Source organism: Pinus tabuliformis, chromosome 3_2, assembly GCF_031772625.1.
Source record: "Pinus tabuliformis cultivar Carrire ecotype Pingquan chromosome 3_2, CPIR1, whole genome shotgun sequence".
NCBI classification, from domain to species: Eukaryota; Viridiplantae; Streptophyta; class Pinopsida; order Pinales; family Pinaceae; genus Pinus; species Pinus tabuliformis.
The window spans coordinates 1,131,653,325-1,131,668,588 of NC_142302.1; the positions used below are offsets into that span (position 1 = coordinate 1,131,653,325).

The following is a 15,264-nucleotide window of genomic DNA, read 5'->3' on the forward strand; positions in this document are numbered from 1 at the left end:
GAGCTATGGTTCTAGGATTATCCTCAGAAGAGATACTAGGTGATGTAGAATGAATTGATTTAAGAGTCGCCAGATGGGGATCTATCTTGTCATTAGAGATTATCCCACTTCAAAGAGTAAATATAAGGCTTCAAACTAATGGAGGACATACTTGCTTCCTCCTTGGTAACAATGCTATAAATGTTGTTGCAAAAACTAGTAGGCCTTACAGAGTAAGAGGAGTTGGATAATGCTTATCGAACACTGCCGAGATAATGGACTCATGGGAGGTCACAGATGCCTGGTTGTAGTAATTCAATTGATCGATGGTAATGATCTTCCCTTCATGGGGGAATCACATCTTGTGGAACACCGCAGACACAACGACTAACATGGCATATATGTAAATACAACCTAAGAGAATGTTTTAATCCAAAGGGGCATCAATAACCTCAATGTCGACATGGACAGTCTTGCCTGCAAGGGTTACTGGACAGTTGCGGCACATGTCGAGAGGCTAGGAGGAGTGTTTTTCACAAGCACACAAAGTGATGGTGGAGGGGGACAACTCAAGTGACTTGAGTTGTTTCCAAACGCAAGTGGACATCACACAGGTGGATGCATCTTCGTTAATAATGCATCAGGAGATGATGGCATTACAGACTCGAAATGGTATCTGGAAAGCAATGGATGAAGGAAATGGGAGATGTTTTGGTGTACCAACTAGGAAGACAATCAAATGATTGTCAGAAGGATATACTATGCCCAAAGCAGTTATTAGAGATTTATTTTGAGATGGGCATGACTAGAGTACTTCCAACGTCGACATGGTGGCAGATGATTGTGCCAAGTCATCTACTATATTGTATGTATGGGCAATTCGGTTAGAAGTCATGTTACGACGTAATGGTCCCTTTGGGATCTCGGGAATTACCTCAACTTTAGGTTGAGGGATCTGTGGCAGATCATTTGGTGTCATAAGAGGATTAGCAGATGCTCCATTTTTGGACTAAGTGACAAACGAAGTCGATGGCTTGCCATATTGAGGGAACTAAGTTTGCAAGTTGATATCGGAGGGGTTAACCTCATCAGAATTCATCATAAGGATCTGGTAGTCACCAGGATTAGAAGGTTGGGGGGAATGGGCTGCTTGGCCTGGATGAGGTTGAGCAGTAACAAATCCTTACAGAGGGAAAGGATTTGTAAGCACCACCAATTTAGATGGTACAAAATTCTTAGGTGATTTCTGACCTCTAGAAGTTGCTTGAGCTTCCCACATTTGGCACATCTAGGGTAAGAGATGACACTCATGTGTATAATGGCCATGTACACCACAACATGCACAAGGCTTTTTCATATGAATATCCTCATTCTGATTGGGCTAGCTGCCCTATTTCTGGTTGTTAGTGTTAGGATGTTCCCCTTGGGTTCACTATGTTGATTACCTTGATTACCTTGGTTACCCTTGTTACCCTTCCCCTTATTCTTTTTCTTCAAATTTTGGGGATTGGTCACACTCTGCTGTCCAAACAATTAACCCTGAGGGGGCAGTGGTTGTTGGCACTGAGGATACATGGGAGGCTCCAGCGCTAATGCTTGAGGGGCTGGAGCGCTCAACTGTGCATAAGGAGGAGCAACAGTTTGGTAGACAGGTTGGGGTCCTAAAAACATGTTGTTAGAGGAACTAGTTCCCCCCTACGAATAACCATAACTTTTCCAAGTATATGGCGAAGGATGTGAAATGGTTCCAATGATACCATCGGTGGGGTGATATGCCCCTGGTGTATTGGCACTTCCAAGACGAGGGAGGCCTAAAATGACGATAAAGACATAACCAGGTTACACATAGATTAGGTCATATCTCAAAGCGGTTTGGAGAGATTCTTCCTTGGTCTAAGGAAAATGGGATGCGACATGTTTTCCAATGGGTGATAAAAGGCTCCTAAGGAACCAATCTAGGTAGACGCGTTCTTCAAAGGGCGGGGCACTCTTGAACATGGCCGGAAAGGCGAGTGGTAGAGGACTGAGGGAATGATGTCAATAGCTTCGTACCATTGTCATACCGGAGAGGTAACTAGAAATATGAAAGGAACGCTTTAGCAAGCATCACGAAAACAGAATGAGATGCAGTGGGCTGGTCTACATACCATTTGGTAGTGTCTCCACTAAGCGTGTGTTGGAATAGCCAAAGATAAATGGAATCATCAGTAATGGAGTTGGACGAACAACGCATGTGGAAGGATCGAATATGGTTGGTACGATCCTCTCCAGCATTACCCTCAAACTTTGGGATGTCTGAAGGAAGCTTAGTCGGCATAGAAGGCCAACCAACATTGTAGTGTATGGGGTCATTTATTAACTGGCTAAAATCTGGTAAACATAACCTAGCCATAAAGGGGAGCATGGGGGCTTCCGGAATGGTTCCTGAGACTATTCCACTTGATGTGACCACCGAGATAGAACCAGAGCCAACAACAGGTTGGGTTCTTGCACAAGTTGTGGGTCAAGTCATGGTGATGATATGTGGTGAAGGAGGCTTGGAATCAGATGAGGAATCGGATGAACCAGGAGAAGAGTTGGTATGGGGACTCAGAGGGCTATGAACTCGAACCCAATGGGGAGGGGTAATATGCCCAAGCAGAAACTAAGGGTGAAGACCTAAAATTCTTCGCGACAAATGCCTTGGTGGTGCAATGGTGGTAAGACACACATGACACGGAAATGGTGAAGGGAGATCAACAATATGCCTTTGTCTCAATGAGGGGAGATAAATTTATTATGTTAAGTCTTGGCTTGGTGGTGTAAAACAAGCACCCTTCGCTTAAGGTGTGCAAGTGTGTGCAAGTGTATTTATTGGTTAAACCCACATCGTGTTTGTAAAAAAGAAAAAAGCTTGCTGAAAATAAACTGAAATTAACAACAGAAAATGAACAGCAAAAAAATAATTGAATCCCACCCAAACTGGGCTTGCAAACAATGTGTTGGCTGGTGGCTAAATTGATGAAAAACAGTTCGCACTTTTTGGGCTAAAAAGTTTGATTTCTACTCTGTGATCCCCAGTCAGCAAATCTCATAAAAAAATAGCCACCTCTATCACGGTTGGTTTTTGTGACCTGCAGAAAAGACTAGAAAGCTTGTGGAAGTCATAAATTTAATAGATCTAGGGCTAAAAAGTTAGGAAACATTAAAAGACTGCCCAAAAAAAAAACTCTAAGCTGAAAACTGAAGGTCACCCAGGTTTCTGGGTCTAAAGTATATCCCCAGTGGAGTCACCAATTTTGTTGTAGTGTTTTCTTCTCAAAGATGTATGAAAAGAAACCACTTAAGATTGTGGATGAAAAACAATCTCAACAATATAAATGGTTGTTAAAAATTGTATATATGCAGCAAATTATAGAAACAAAACCTGCCAAAATTCTGATCTATGCCACAGTCATAGTTAAACAGCAGAAATAAATAGTAATAACTCCAATCATCCAATAGAAGCTAGATATACAAAGAATAGTTTTATTATAACACCTGTGAATGGGAACAAATAACTCTTACCAGTCCCCCTCTATGGGATGGGTTCTTAGCTATCCTCAAACATCTTCAGCTTGTGTAGAGTCTCTCTCCTCTATAATGTGTAAACCCGACAAAAATATGGTGTGCAACAATGAAAATAGTCAGAGTTACAACAGTGAGTGCAAATGAAAATAATCAAAAGTGAATCATGAATAGAAAACCCTTCTATTTATAACAAAATATTGAGTTATCCTCGAATAATGAGCAATAATAAAATATTATTAACCCCATTCTTGGAATAACCACTTGGAATATTTTATTATATTTGGTTAGGAGGGAAAAAATATTTAAACTTTTATTTAGAAATAATAAATAAATAAATGATTTATTTATCATCTCAAGAAATTGGTTAAGGAATAATAAAAAATAATGAGTTATTTAATTATTTCTAAGGGATTTACTCAAATTTGACAAAGAATAATAATTAATTAGTGATTAATTAATTATTCTTAGAGAAAAATAAGATAATTAATGATTTATCTGTTTATTTTTCATGATTGGGTCAAATATGACAAGGAATAATTGAACAATGGTTTAATTAATTATTCCTAAAATAAAATCAAATCAATAGTGATTTATTTAATTATTCTTCATGGGTTTAACTATAAATTATTTAACAAAGGTGGTTTATTAAGTAATTTCTCACAGTGAAAGCAATTTTACTATGGTAAAATTGGCTTTACATGGTGTACTTCGATCCATCTAGTAAATTAGGCTGCATGATCAATTTTTTAGTGATAACAATTAGGAATCCATCTCCATGGATTACATGTCAGACCTTCCTTCTACTAAGCATGGCAATGACTGTGTTTTTGTGGTTTTTGACAGATTCTCGAAGATGGCCATTTTGGAGGCACGCAGGACGAATATCATAGCAAAAGCCATTGCTAAACTGTTCTTTGAACGAGCATGGGTACACTTTTGGATCCCATAGTCTATCATCTCAGATCGGGACAGCAGGTTCCTCGGTACATTTTGGTCTAGTCTCTAGTCAATGTTGGACACCAAGCTCACTAAGTCCATAACTTTCCATCCCCAAATTGACATCCAGGCAGAGGTCGTCAACATGATGGTTGTACACATCCTGCACATGTACGACTTAAACCGTCCATGCACATGGGATGAGAGTCTCCGTTATGTCCAACACAACTATAACTAGTCTCTCCACAACTCGACTGGCCACAAGCCTTTTCAGGGGGGCTTGGGATTCCAACCACTATGTCTCATTGGTGTGGCCATACCATTTGCAGCTACTCATGTAGATTTGGCTCATGTCCTCTGAAGCTGACAAGGAAACAACTTCATTGAGCACATTCATCACATCCGCCAACAAGTCTGTGACATATTGGACAGATCCAATGCTAAGTACAAGCAGCAGCATGATCAACATCGGGTTCCACACAAGCTCCATGTGGATGACAATGTTTGGCTACATTTGCAGAAGGAGTGCCTCGTTGGGCCCCACCGCAAGCTTCACCCACTCCGATATGGGCCATACACTATCACCAAGATAGTAGGGGACAATGCCTTTGAGCTCAATATTCCATCATTCATTGGTCTGCACCTAGTGTTCAATGTGGACCATCTTTAGCCCTACTTTCCCCCATTGTTGGACACATCTGACATTGCAGACCAACTCACACCGACAGAGTTAAATCCAAACTGCATGTAACAAGCCACAACTAATCAGATTATGGACACACAGATCAAAAACACCCGACAGCAAAGGATCCAACTATATAGATTTCTCAAAGCAGGTCAACTTCCTCACCAAGGCAAGTGACTCACTAGGGACCAAGTTCAGTAGAAGTTTCCTCATCTCATGGAGGAACTCAACGCAATGGGGACCATTACTTCCTAAGGGGGGAGGAATGATCTAGGTGGATATTGGTGACCACCTGCCTATTCCTCTTGGACCCCCACCATTGTCTCTTTTAGTTTTTCAGTTTCCTTAATTGTAGCACAATTTACTATTTTTGGCAGTTTTTTGGGTTATGAACTTCCGGAGCTGTTTTGAGGCCCTAAACGACTTTTTTTGGAAACATCAAGGCTTGCACAAAGAATTGTCTAATGTTGACTACTCGGAAGTTGTAGTCCTCAAATAGATATTTCTAATGAGGTATTGTGTGCATCAAAAAAAGATCGTATGCCAAAGTTACGACCCCAGGAAGTTGATGTACCAATTTACCCAAACAAGGCCCATAGTTTTGGTGCTTCATCTCCTATGGTTAGGTTTTTGGATGTTTAGGGTTTTCCATTGTTTATCAATAATAAATAGGCCTTAAAGTCTCATTGTAATATAGTTTGGAAGCATGTAGCCGCCACATCTCTTCTCAGAGATAAACTACCATCGCCCGAGCTAGTTTATTTCTATTGTGTATGTAAGCATATTTTAGTTCTTTGATATTAAAGGAGTGAAGTTTTATTTCTATTGCATATATGTGTTTGTGATTATATCTATAATGTGTTGTGTTCCTATTTAAATTTGGATCATTGCTTCACCTTGTAGATCCACCTGGAGCCTACCACTGACCTGTCCTCTAGCCTTGGGACCACTTCCAAAACAATGTTTCTAATAATGGAATCATATTCCTCTACCATAGCATCAACCCATACTGATTTTTGCACTGCTTCCTCAAATGAGGATGGCTTAGTATCTAAAAGCTCACTTATCAGAGCCATGTAGCAAATGTACCGATATGGTGACCTCATTTTCTTGCACTTTGATGTGGATGCTCCCACATTCTCTCTAGCGTCATGCACTAATTTGTGAGCTTCCCTGGTGTGCTTCCTTCCATCTCTAGATGTCTCTACTTGAGTGGGTGTGATGAGCGCCAATATTGCAGCAAGGATGTTGCAACTCCTAGGCTACTAGCTTTACTTATCAACCCAGGGTTCGTACAAACATGGAGGTGGCAGTGTTGTATGCATAAGTAATAGTGATGGTTTTGCCTGTTGTCATTGTTTAGTTGGCGAGAGACCACTAGGGTTCCAAGCCAGACTTCTATAGAGTTAGAAGAAGCTTGATTCTTTGATGGAAGAAAGGCAAATCTACTCTAAGAGAGTTACTCTACTGCAATAATGGAGAAAGCCAACATGTAATGCTAAACCACACCATACCCTAATTAACCATTTAAGAAGCTATGCTAAGAAAAGATGTTAAATCAACAATAAACAAATGCTACTATCTAAGCTGTAGAAGTAAAAAGCATCAAACAATACTAATGTGCTAGAAAAAAAACTAAACTAAATCTATTCTCACTTTTTTGGTCTTTTTTAGGCAAAATCGAGTATGCAAACTAATTGTTCTTATGGATTGAAGGTGTTTGAGGATGGCTAGAAGGTTTATGAAGTGGTTGGATGGTGTGGAGGGGTCTTAGGAGCCTTTTTGTGACTTCCTATAGGTTTCCCATCAATTCAACCTCAAAACAGGTCGTTTTAGGAAAACCTCCAGGATGTACTAGAAATCTCAAAATTCATTCATAGATCCAATTTCCTCTAGAACATAAAGAGGCCAAAGTTCTCAAGAGGCTGAAATAATCCTAGTCCAAGTGAAAATGACAATACAAGTGTCCTCTCCTATATTTATATGAGGAGGAATAGATACAATTAAGCCTAAAATCCCCTATTCAACAAGTAAAACCACAATGATGAGGTGGGTTACTAGCCAACCCACTAGCCAAGAACTACAATATAAAAAATTTCCCACACATGTGAGGCATAAGGTAAGAAAAGATGACATCATCCATGCATTATGTCATCTAGGGCATTTGTTGGTGCCTTTGGGTGCCAAACTTGATGTAGAAGCATATAAATTCATCCTCTAAGGGTTGGGCCTTAGATCTCTATCAATATCTCTTTGTGGACTTCGTTGCCACAAAATCTAGCAGACCTTGGAGAGCGGCACCCTACAAGGTTGTTACTAGACCAAGAGACAACAATGGGGTGATGGCCCACTGTCACCATAGCTAAAACCTTCTACTCTTTATGGATGTTGAAGGAGCCATATGAGTGCTAAAAGGCAGTGTTGGTGAAGATCCTAAGAGTTGAAAATCTTGGAGGAGCGGGAGAGCAACTAGTGGGATGTTTGATGAGTCTATGTTTAGTCAATTTTGGAGCAGTAGGAGGGTTGATAGTGTCAGATTGGATGGATGGAGATGCAAGCTTTTTGAAGTTTCAGAAGTTGTATTGATCAACAAAAGAGATGACAAAGGACCTTCCAGAGATGTTCAAGGTACGTGCACTGAAAGGGCTAAGTACTGTGCACCTTCAATAAGTAGGTCAGGTGTACTTTGTTCATGGAAATATTGGTTTTCATAGTTGTTGACACCAAGCCCTAGTTGTTTATTTTATCATGGTTGTATGTAAGGGCCATGATCCATGGTACAAAAGCCCTAAGTTTCTTGTATTAAAGTTTGTAATATAACAAGTTGTGGGTTAAAATTTGTCTTGTGCACAAGATTGATTCACTGTTATATGTTTTCCACTGTGCAAAGTGCTTGTGTTGTGGCATTTGAGTGTGTTTGTGATCATAATCTTAGAAATAAACCCGATTCTTAAGTTTCGTGGAAAAATTCAACATATTGGGGGTTTTAGAAACAAAATTGACATGCCCAATTTCCATCTAGAATGGTGCTAATAGCTTGATCATAAAGATGGCTACTGTAACTTAGACTGAGCTACAAAGACTGAATTGGTAAACTGTTATTAGTAAAATCAAGCATAATTCTTCTTAATTCATTAAAAATAAAGGAAATAATAATAATAAACTATGTAAACATGTATGAGGGAGTTTCGGTATGTTTACGGAGGAAAGTGGTTAAAATGGTAACATAATTCTTCTTAATTCATTAAAAATAGTAATATCAGGATAATTTAGAGGCCTGACATCTTGGTTAAGAAAAAAGTAATCATCAGTTTTTCCAACTAAAGTTAAATACATAACAACAATAAATGGTTATAACCAAGTTCTCTTGTTGAAACAAACCTTCCAGGACATCAAAGTGGAATATGGTCAACTAATTGTCATTTTATGCGACAACGCTAGTGCAGTCAATATGTAAAAAAATCCTATCATGCACTTAAAAAAACATATTCCTATCTAGTAACATTTCCTTAGAAAACAAGTCATTGAGCAAAATTTCAAGATGGAATATATTGGCACCAAAGAACATATTATTGACATCTTCACCAAACCTATGCCTAGAGAAACCTTTGAATATCTCATGCATAATTTCGAAGTGATATCTCCTTTATCTCAATAAAGGAAGCACAAACTCAGGGGGAAAACCCTTTGTTATTGATGTCAATGGGGGAGAGAATGCAGACATGGGGGACATCTGACAAGAAGTATGAAGATAATGCAGATAAGGGGAAGGGGTGGAAGGGGAAGGGGGCGAATTATCAAAAGAAGTAGATATCAAAATTATTTCCATCAATAGAAAAGGGGGAGCTTTTGAAAATGGTTGTTATTGATGTCAAAGGCTATCCAAATGAAAGAGGAAATTACCATTTGGATACCCTATCTTTGAAGGAATTTTTACTCCAATTACCTAGCTCAAATGGGATCATAGGATATATGGTTGGAAAGCTTATTCTGAGATATTTCTAAATAATATATGGATTGTCTTCTAACTCCCCACAGTTGAGGAGAAATAAATTTTTGAATATTATTATACATTCTGCTAGTTACACTAGTTGGCCTAGTTAGTGGGCAAGTTGGTCCTACTTTAGAAGTCGAACACATTATATATAGGTGTTGAGGAGGAGAAAATTAAGCCATTAGTCAAGTGCAATTTGGGTCTTGTTCTTGCATAGCGAATGAGTAGTTTTGAGGTTTACACCTCATGAACCAAGTCGATTTGGAAATCTAGTCGAGTTGAAGGAATTTGTGTGAGATATATTTATTGTACCTAGGATGTAAAAGGGTTTTTGGCATAAGCATTTGAGGAAGGGTTTGTTCTTTTGTTACAACCAAGTGTAGCCCCTATTGGAGATCGAATTCAAGAGGCCCAGTAGGCTGAGTTCTACTGAGAAAAAGGGTCGAGTTTTCTCTAAGTTTCTGGTCTAGTTAGAGGGTCGAATATTGGTGTGGAAGGCCAGCTTTCAAGATTGTCTTGAGGGTTGAGACCTGATATTCTTATAGGACAAGTTCAGGGCTATCTTGAGGGTTAAATTTTTGGTGCATTGTTTAGGTTCAATTGGAGGTTGAATTGCAAAGGCTAAACTAAAGTTCTTGTTGAGTCCAAGTTGTAGTCATTATGGAGGTAGAGTTGTAGTTTGAGTTGGGTACGAGCTACTAGGAGGACACACCTTTTATTTGATCAATTTCTAAGCCTAAATGTTGTTTCTTGAATAGTAAAACAACTATAAGTTGGAGCTTACTGAGGATTTGTTTCCTCATCTTCTTAACAGGTTGGAGACTACAATTTATGTAAGTTGGTGCTTACAGAGGATTGGTGTCTTCACAAATCATTATAATAAATTGAAGATTATTTCAAGTGTTCCTTCTTCAAGTCTTGACTTGCACTTTGACTTTTGGTCACACATTGTGGATTATTGATTGTGTGATGTGAATTTTGTTACAATATTAACTAAGTAAAAAGAGTAATGAAATACTAATTCACCCCCCCATCATTATTTCCGACAAGTTGTTTATCAATCTTCCTCATTAACACTTTCATGTTGGCATATGAGATTTGCTTCACATTGTTTGAGAAATTTCAAACCCATGACTTTCTCAATTGCACCTTCACATCACTTTTTCACATAAACATTTTAGAAAACATATAATATCCAGACTACAATTTCTTTTGGTCCAAATTGATTTCTATCCGTATAGTGCCAATATTGCAACCAATAGCTCTAGTTTCTAGCCTATATAATCCAATCAATGCAACTAGTAGCTTTGATATCACATTGTAATGTACCCAACCACCCCTATATACTATTGGGGTAGTGGGGTATTCAATATTCCTCCATTAAATTTTATAATTAAGTTTGAATACCACTTTTCTCACATGCCTAACCATGTGATTGGGTTGAATCCATCATTATTATAGCTCCAATACCAATTTGTAATATACTCAATACCCTTTGTAATTATTGAGGATAAGGGATACTTCTCTGAGCCTCAAATATCCATCCATTTCTTGCTCTAATGCTAGTCTCCCCATTGTCTCATTATTAATTATGAATGCATGCACATGACAAGTAAGTTTATCCAAATATAATTAATCTTTCAATGTTACAGAGGTAAACTTATTTATGTAAACAAAACAACCAATGAATAACATAAACATCATTAAACTCAACATAACTACAAATAATTCAAACACTTACCTTTTTTTTATTTAAACACTAATTGGCAGCAAACAAAGGACATTCTATCCAACCTTAGGTTTTGTTGCACTTCATCTACATGCAACAAGCAACCCTATAGAGGATATGAATCTACAAGGATGAAGTCACCTATGGATGGTTCTAGTCATTTCACATAGCCCAATTTCTCAACAATCCACAATATAAAAAATCTCATTGCAATCTCAATCCACCAACATTATTTCTCCTTCAACCCCCACAACCCAAGAAATAAGATCCTCTTCTCCGTCATGCAACTCATTGGGCTATTCCACTTTCCCTCTAGGCCTCAACATAGACTAGCCAATAAATTTCTCTAAAGGGAGCTCATACTAAGGCGACATAGCCTTTCAAACATTCTTCAGGGAATAAATCACTGAAAAATCTCTCTTGCATGTCCACAACATTGGGCTTTTTAATAAGCCCACATATTTCACTTCCTCCACTAACTTCAAAGTTAATTTAATATGACTTAGGATAATATGAGATAAATGACTTAGAGTTATGATAAAATAATATTATTTCCCTTTCACCCCTTTTGAGCTTCCTATACCCTTTTTCTTTCTTCTCTTGTCAAAGTATAGCCTCTTATGTTTTTGTCCTTCTCCTTGTGTAATAATGTAATTTTTAATATTAATATTCAGTGTACAATATTTAAATATTACATCCTTCTATTGTGAAATCATAGCCTCCCATGTTTTTGTCCTTCTCCTCTCTTGTGGAATCATAGCCTCCCATGTTTTTGTTTGTCCTTCTCCTTATGTAATGATGTAATTTTTTAATATTAATATTCGGTGTACAATATTTAAATATTACATCGTTGAGCTCTTGCCTTTTTATCATATACACATATATATTGCCCATCTGGAATTAAAAACTGGAGTGTTGCAATACGTGATATGTGTATAACTCAGTGTTTAACTTGTGAAAAAGTTTTGACATATTCAGTTAATTCTTGAGGGATCAAGAAATCCTTTGGGCTTTATGAAAATGATTTGCAATCTGTTTGTCTGAACAGGGCGGTGTCTTCCGTACAAAGCATTTGATCTGGTAGACAAAGCATGTGCAAATGTAACTGTGCAACTAAACAGTCTACCTGAAGAAATCGACACCCTTGAAAGGAAAACGATTCAACTAGAAGTTGAGCTGCATGCCCTCGAAAAAGAAAAAGATAAAGCAAGTAAAGCTCGTTTGGTTAAGGTCAGTTCTCGGAGATAACTTTGCAACTTTCTTGGCAAGTTGGCTGTCTTGTTGATCAGTCTATAGACTTTTTTATTCGGATGGCGATGCTCTGATGTAAAGATATGTATTGAGACTTCTGGGTATGTAGGGGTGTTCAATGTTGTTTGATAGAGTGAAAATTGTTGGTCGGTGAGAACCCTTAGTCTCATAGTCTTTTTCTTTTGATTCTGACAGATTCACAAGGAGCTTGATGACGTGAGAGGTACTTTGCAACCGTTGAAGATGAAATACCAGAAAGAAAAAGAGAAAGTGGATGAAATCCTGCCACTGAAGCAGAAGTGTAGGGAATTGTTGTTATCTCTGCAAGAACTAGAACGTAGGATGGATTTAGTACGAGTTGCTGATATTCGAGAAGGGGACCTGAAACAAATAAACGATGCAATTGCTGAACGTGAAGCTGCGGTGGGAGAAAATTTCATGTTAACAAAATCTGTGGGACCTGAGCAGATTGCAGAGGTACATTAAACGTCTGAATTTTAAGTATCTAAACATGCCTTCCATTGCATATGATTGAGAGAATAAATTTTAACCATTAATGATAGCTATAGTGGGTGACGTTTTGGATACATAACTATGTGATGCGTGCAGTTTGTGAGTCGCTGCACTGGTATTCCTGCTACTAGATTCGGTCAGAATGAGAAGGAGCGACTGATAGGTCTGTCGGGAAGGTTGCAGGAAAGAGTTGTTGGACAAGATGAGGCAGTTCAGGCAGTTGTCAAAGCTGTGTTAAGATCACGGGCAGGATTTGGAAGACCTCAACAACCGATTGGATCTTTCCTCTTCTTGGGGCCCACTGGAGTTGGGAAAACAGAACTTGCAAAGGCTCTTGCAGCTGAATTGTTTGATGACGAAAAACAGCTGACCCGGATTGATATGTCTGAATATATGGAGAAACATTCAGTTTCAAGGCTTATAGGTTCTCCCCCTGGGTATGTGAAAAGTTAAACGTTGTCCATGGAATTTTTTTGACAGCACGACACTTTAATTTTTTTTCTTAATAAATTTGCTGTTGCACAGACCTAAAATGGTTAGATGTGTCTGACTTTAAAATGGCAGTTATTGTGGTAATGAAGAAGGGGGGCAACTAACAGAAGCAATAAGGATACGGCCCTATAGTGTTGTCCTTTTTGATGAAGTTGAAAAGGCACACAAGTCAGTCCTCAACATTTTGCTTCAAGTGCTTGATGATGGTAGACTCACAGATGGACAAGGTCTCACAGTTAGCTTCTCAAACACAATCATTATCATGACATCCAATCTCGGAACAGAACCCTTACTCGCTGCATTGTCTGGCCACACAGCAATAGAAACAGCAAGAGAGAACGCTATGCAAGAAGTATGTGCATTGTCTGGACTACGTTTGTGCATCTTTTTCATATGATTATCATGAAGGTGACTGCGGTGCTCTGACACACCTTTCTATGAATTTTGTGGCAGGTTAGAACACATTTCAGACCTGAGCTGTTTAACAGATTCGATGAGATAGTTGTATTTAATACTCTCCTTCATGATCAGCTCAAAAAAGTTGTTAGACTACAGTTGAAAGATGTAGAGATTCGTCTTGCTGAGAGAGGTATCGCATTAGAAGTAACAGGTGCAGCTTTGGATTTTATTCTTCGGAAAGGCTATGATCCTGTAAGTAAAACAATCACTTTGTTTTTTTTCTTTCTTATTCAGAGTCTGTCTTGCTAGGGGATGTGTTCCCAACCCCAGTAATCATGTCCCTGCATCTCTCTTTGTCCTGGATATGCTTCTTCCTCTTTCGTGTGCAATTCAGATCAAAATTAGTAAGTATAATGAAAGAGCTAAAGTCAGGGATTCTGTGTATAACCTTAAAATGGATAATGTTGTACTCGCAGGTCTATGGTGCTCGTCCCTTACGGCGATGGATAGAAGGAAATGTTGTCTCTCAGCTGTCTTTGATGCTCCTGAGAGAGGAGATTGATGAGACCAGTAAAGTATATATTGATGCAATGCCTGAAGAAGAAACATTGTCTTATCAAGTAGAGGACAGGAGTGGCCGTCATTAAACAAAACATTGGTGCAAAAGCAAATACCCTCACAGATATTCCTGTTTCTGTGTATCCTGTTCCTGATCCGTCTCAGGCAGTAAAGAAGAAAAATTGAAGGAATAAATAATAATAAGAAAATAGAAGATTAGTTGAAGATCCACAGTTTTCAAAATTAAGAAGTGAATAGGGTTGGTAGAGGTATGTATATAGGTAGATTTTTGGATCAAAGTGGATTTCTTGTTCTACTATGTGTATTTTATGCACTAATTTGATGTGTAATTTAATTAAACTAGTAATTGCATCAAATGTTGCAAAGGAAATGCTGTAAGTGGATAACCTATGAAAAAAGAGCATAGATGAACAATTATGTGATATGTTATGCAATCTCAATGTAGTCCAATTTGAATAAAAGAGAAATCTTGATGTTGTTTCCACTAACCTTTTATAATTGGGATTTATATCTTTCATTTAAATGAAGCGAAAAAATTAGATATTCTAATGATGGGAAATTGGAAGTGTAAATATTAATGTATGCTATTGTTAAATTAATCTAGTTTCTTATATTAATTTACAAACACAACTCTATTTTTAAAAACATAAGGACAAATCATCAATGGTTTATTCCTTCCCTCATGTTTATGGAACTACTTCAACAAGTAGGAGTTATATTGTCACTTAAAAGATGGGAAATTGGAAGTGTAAATGTTAAATTAATCTAGTTTCTTATATTAATTTACAAACACAACTCTATTTTTGAAAACATAAGGGCAAATCATCAATGGTTTATTCCTTCCCTCATGTTTATGCAACTACTTCAACAAGTAGGAGTTATATTGTCACTTAAAAGGGATCCACGATACGATCCATATACATTTTATAAATCTATAAAGTTCAATAAAAGCCTAGCACTTCTAGGTGTTGAGTAAGTCACAAATCTATAAGAAATATTTTTAAAACACTTTTTGTACCACATGAAACCATGTTCCTTGAAACTATACAACTACTGTTTCGTTATTATACACATTTGACATTAAAATAATTTTAAAAATATGTATTAAATAAAATAAATGATTTTGAATTAAAAATTTTGATTTTGTGTTTTAAGGAT

General features: G+C 37.8%; 1 pseudogene across 1 annotated transcript in view; it reads left to right on the forward strand.

Moving 5' to 3' along the window:
- The window catches only part of LOC149184674 (chaperone protein ClpB1-like), a 35,120-nt pseudogene extending 20,574 nt beyond the window's left edge, over positions 1 to 14,546 (forward strand). Inside the window, exons 6-11 of the transcript XR_016257304.1 lie at positions 11,921 to 12,102; positions 12,319 to 12,600; positions 12,820 to 13,073; positions 13,201 to 13,480; positions 13,582 to 13,779; positions 14,004 to 14,546. The product of XR_016257304.1 is annotated as a chaperone protein ClpB1-like (transcript). The remainder of the gene's footprint in view (positions 1 to 11,920; positions 12,103 to 12,318; positions 12,601 to 12,819; positions 13,074 to 13,200; positions 13,481 to 13,581; positions 13,780 to 14,003) is intronic.
- Positions 14,547 to 15,264: the final 718 nt, after the last annotated feature.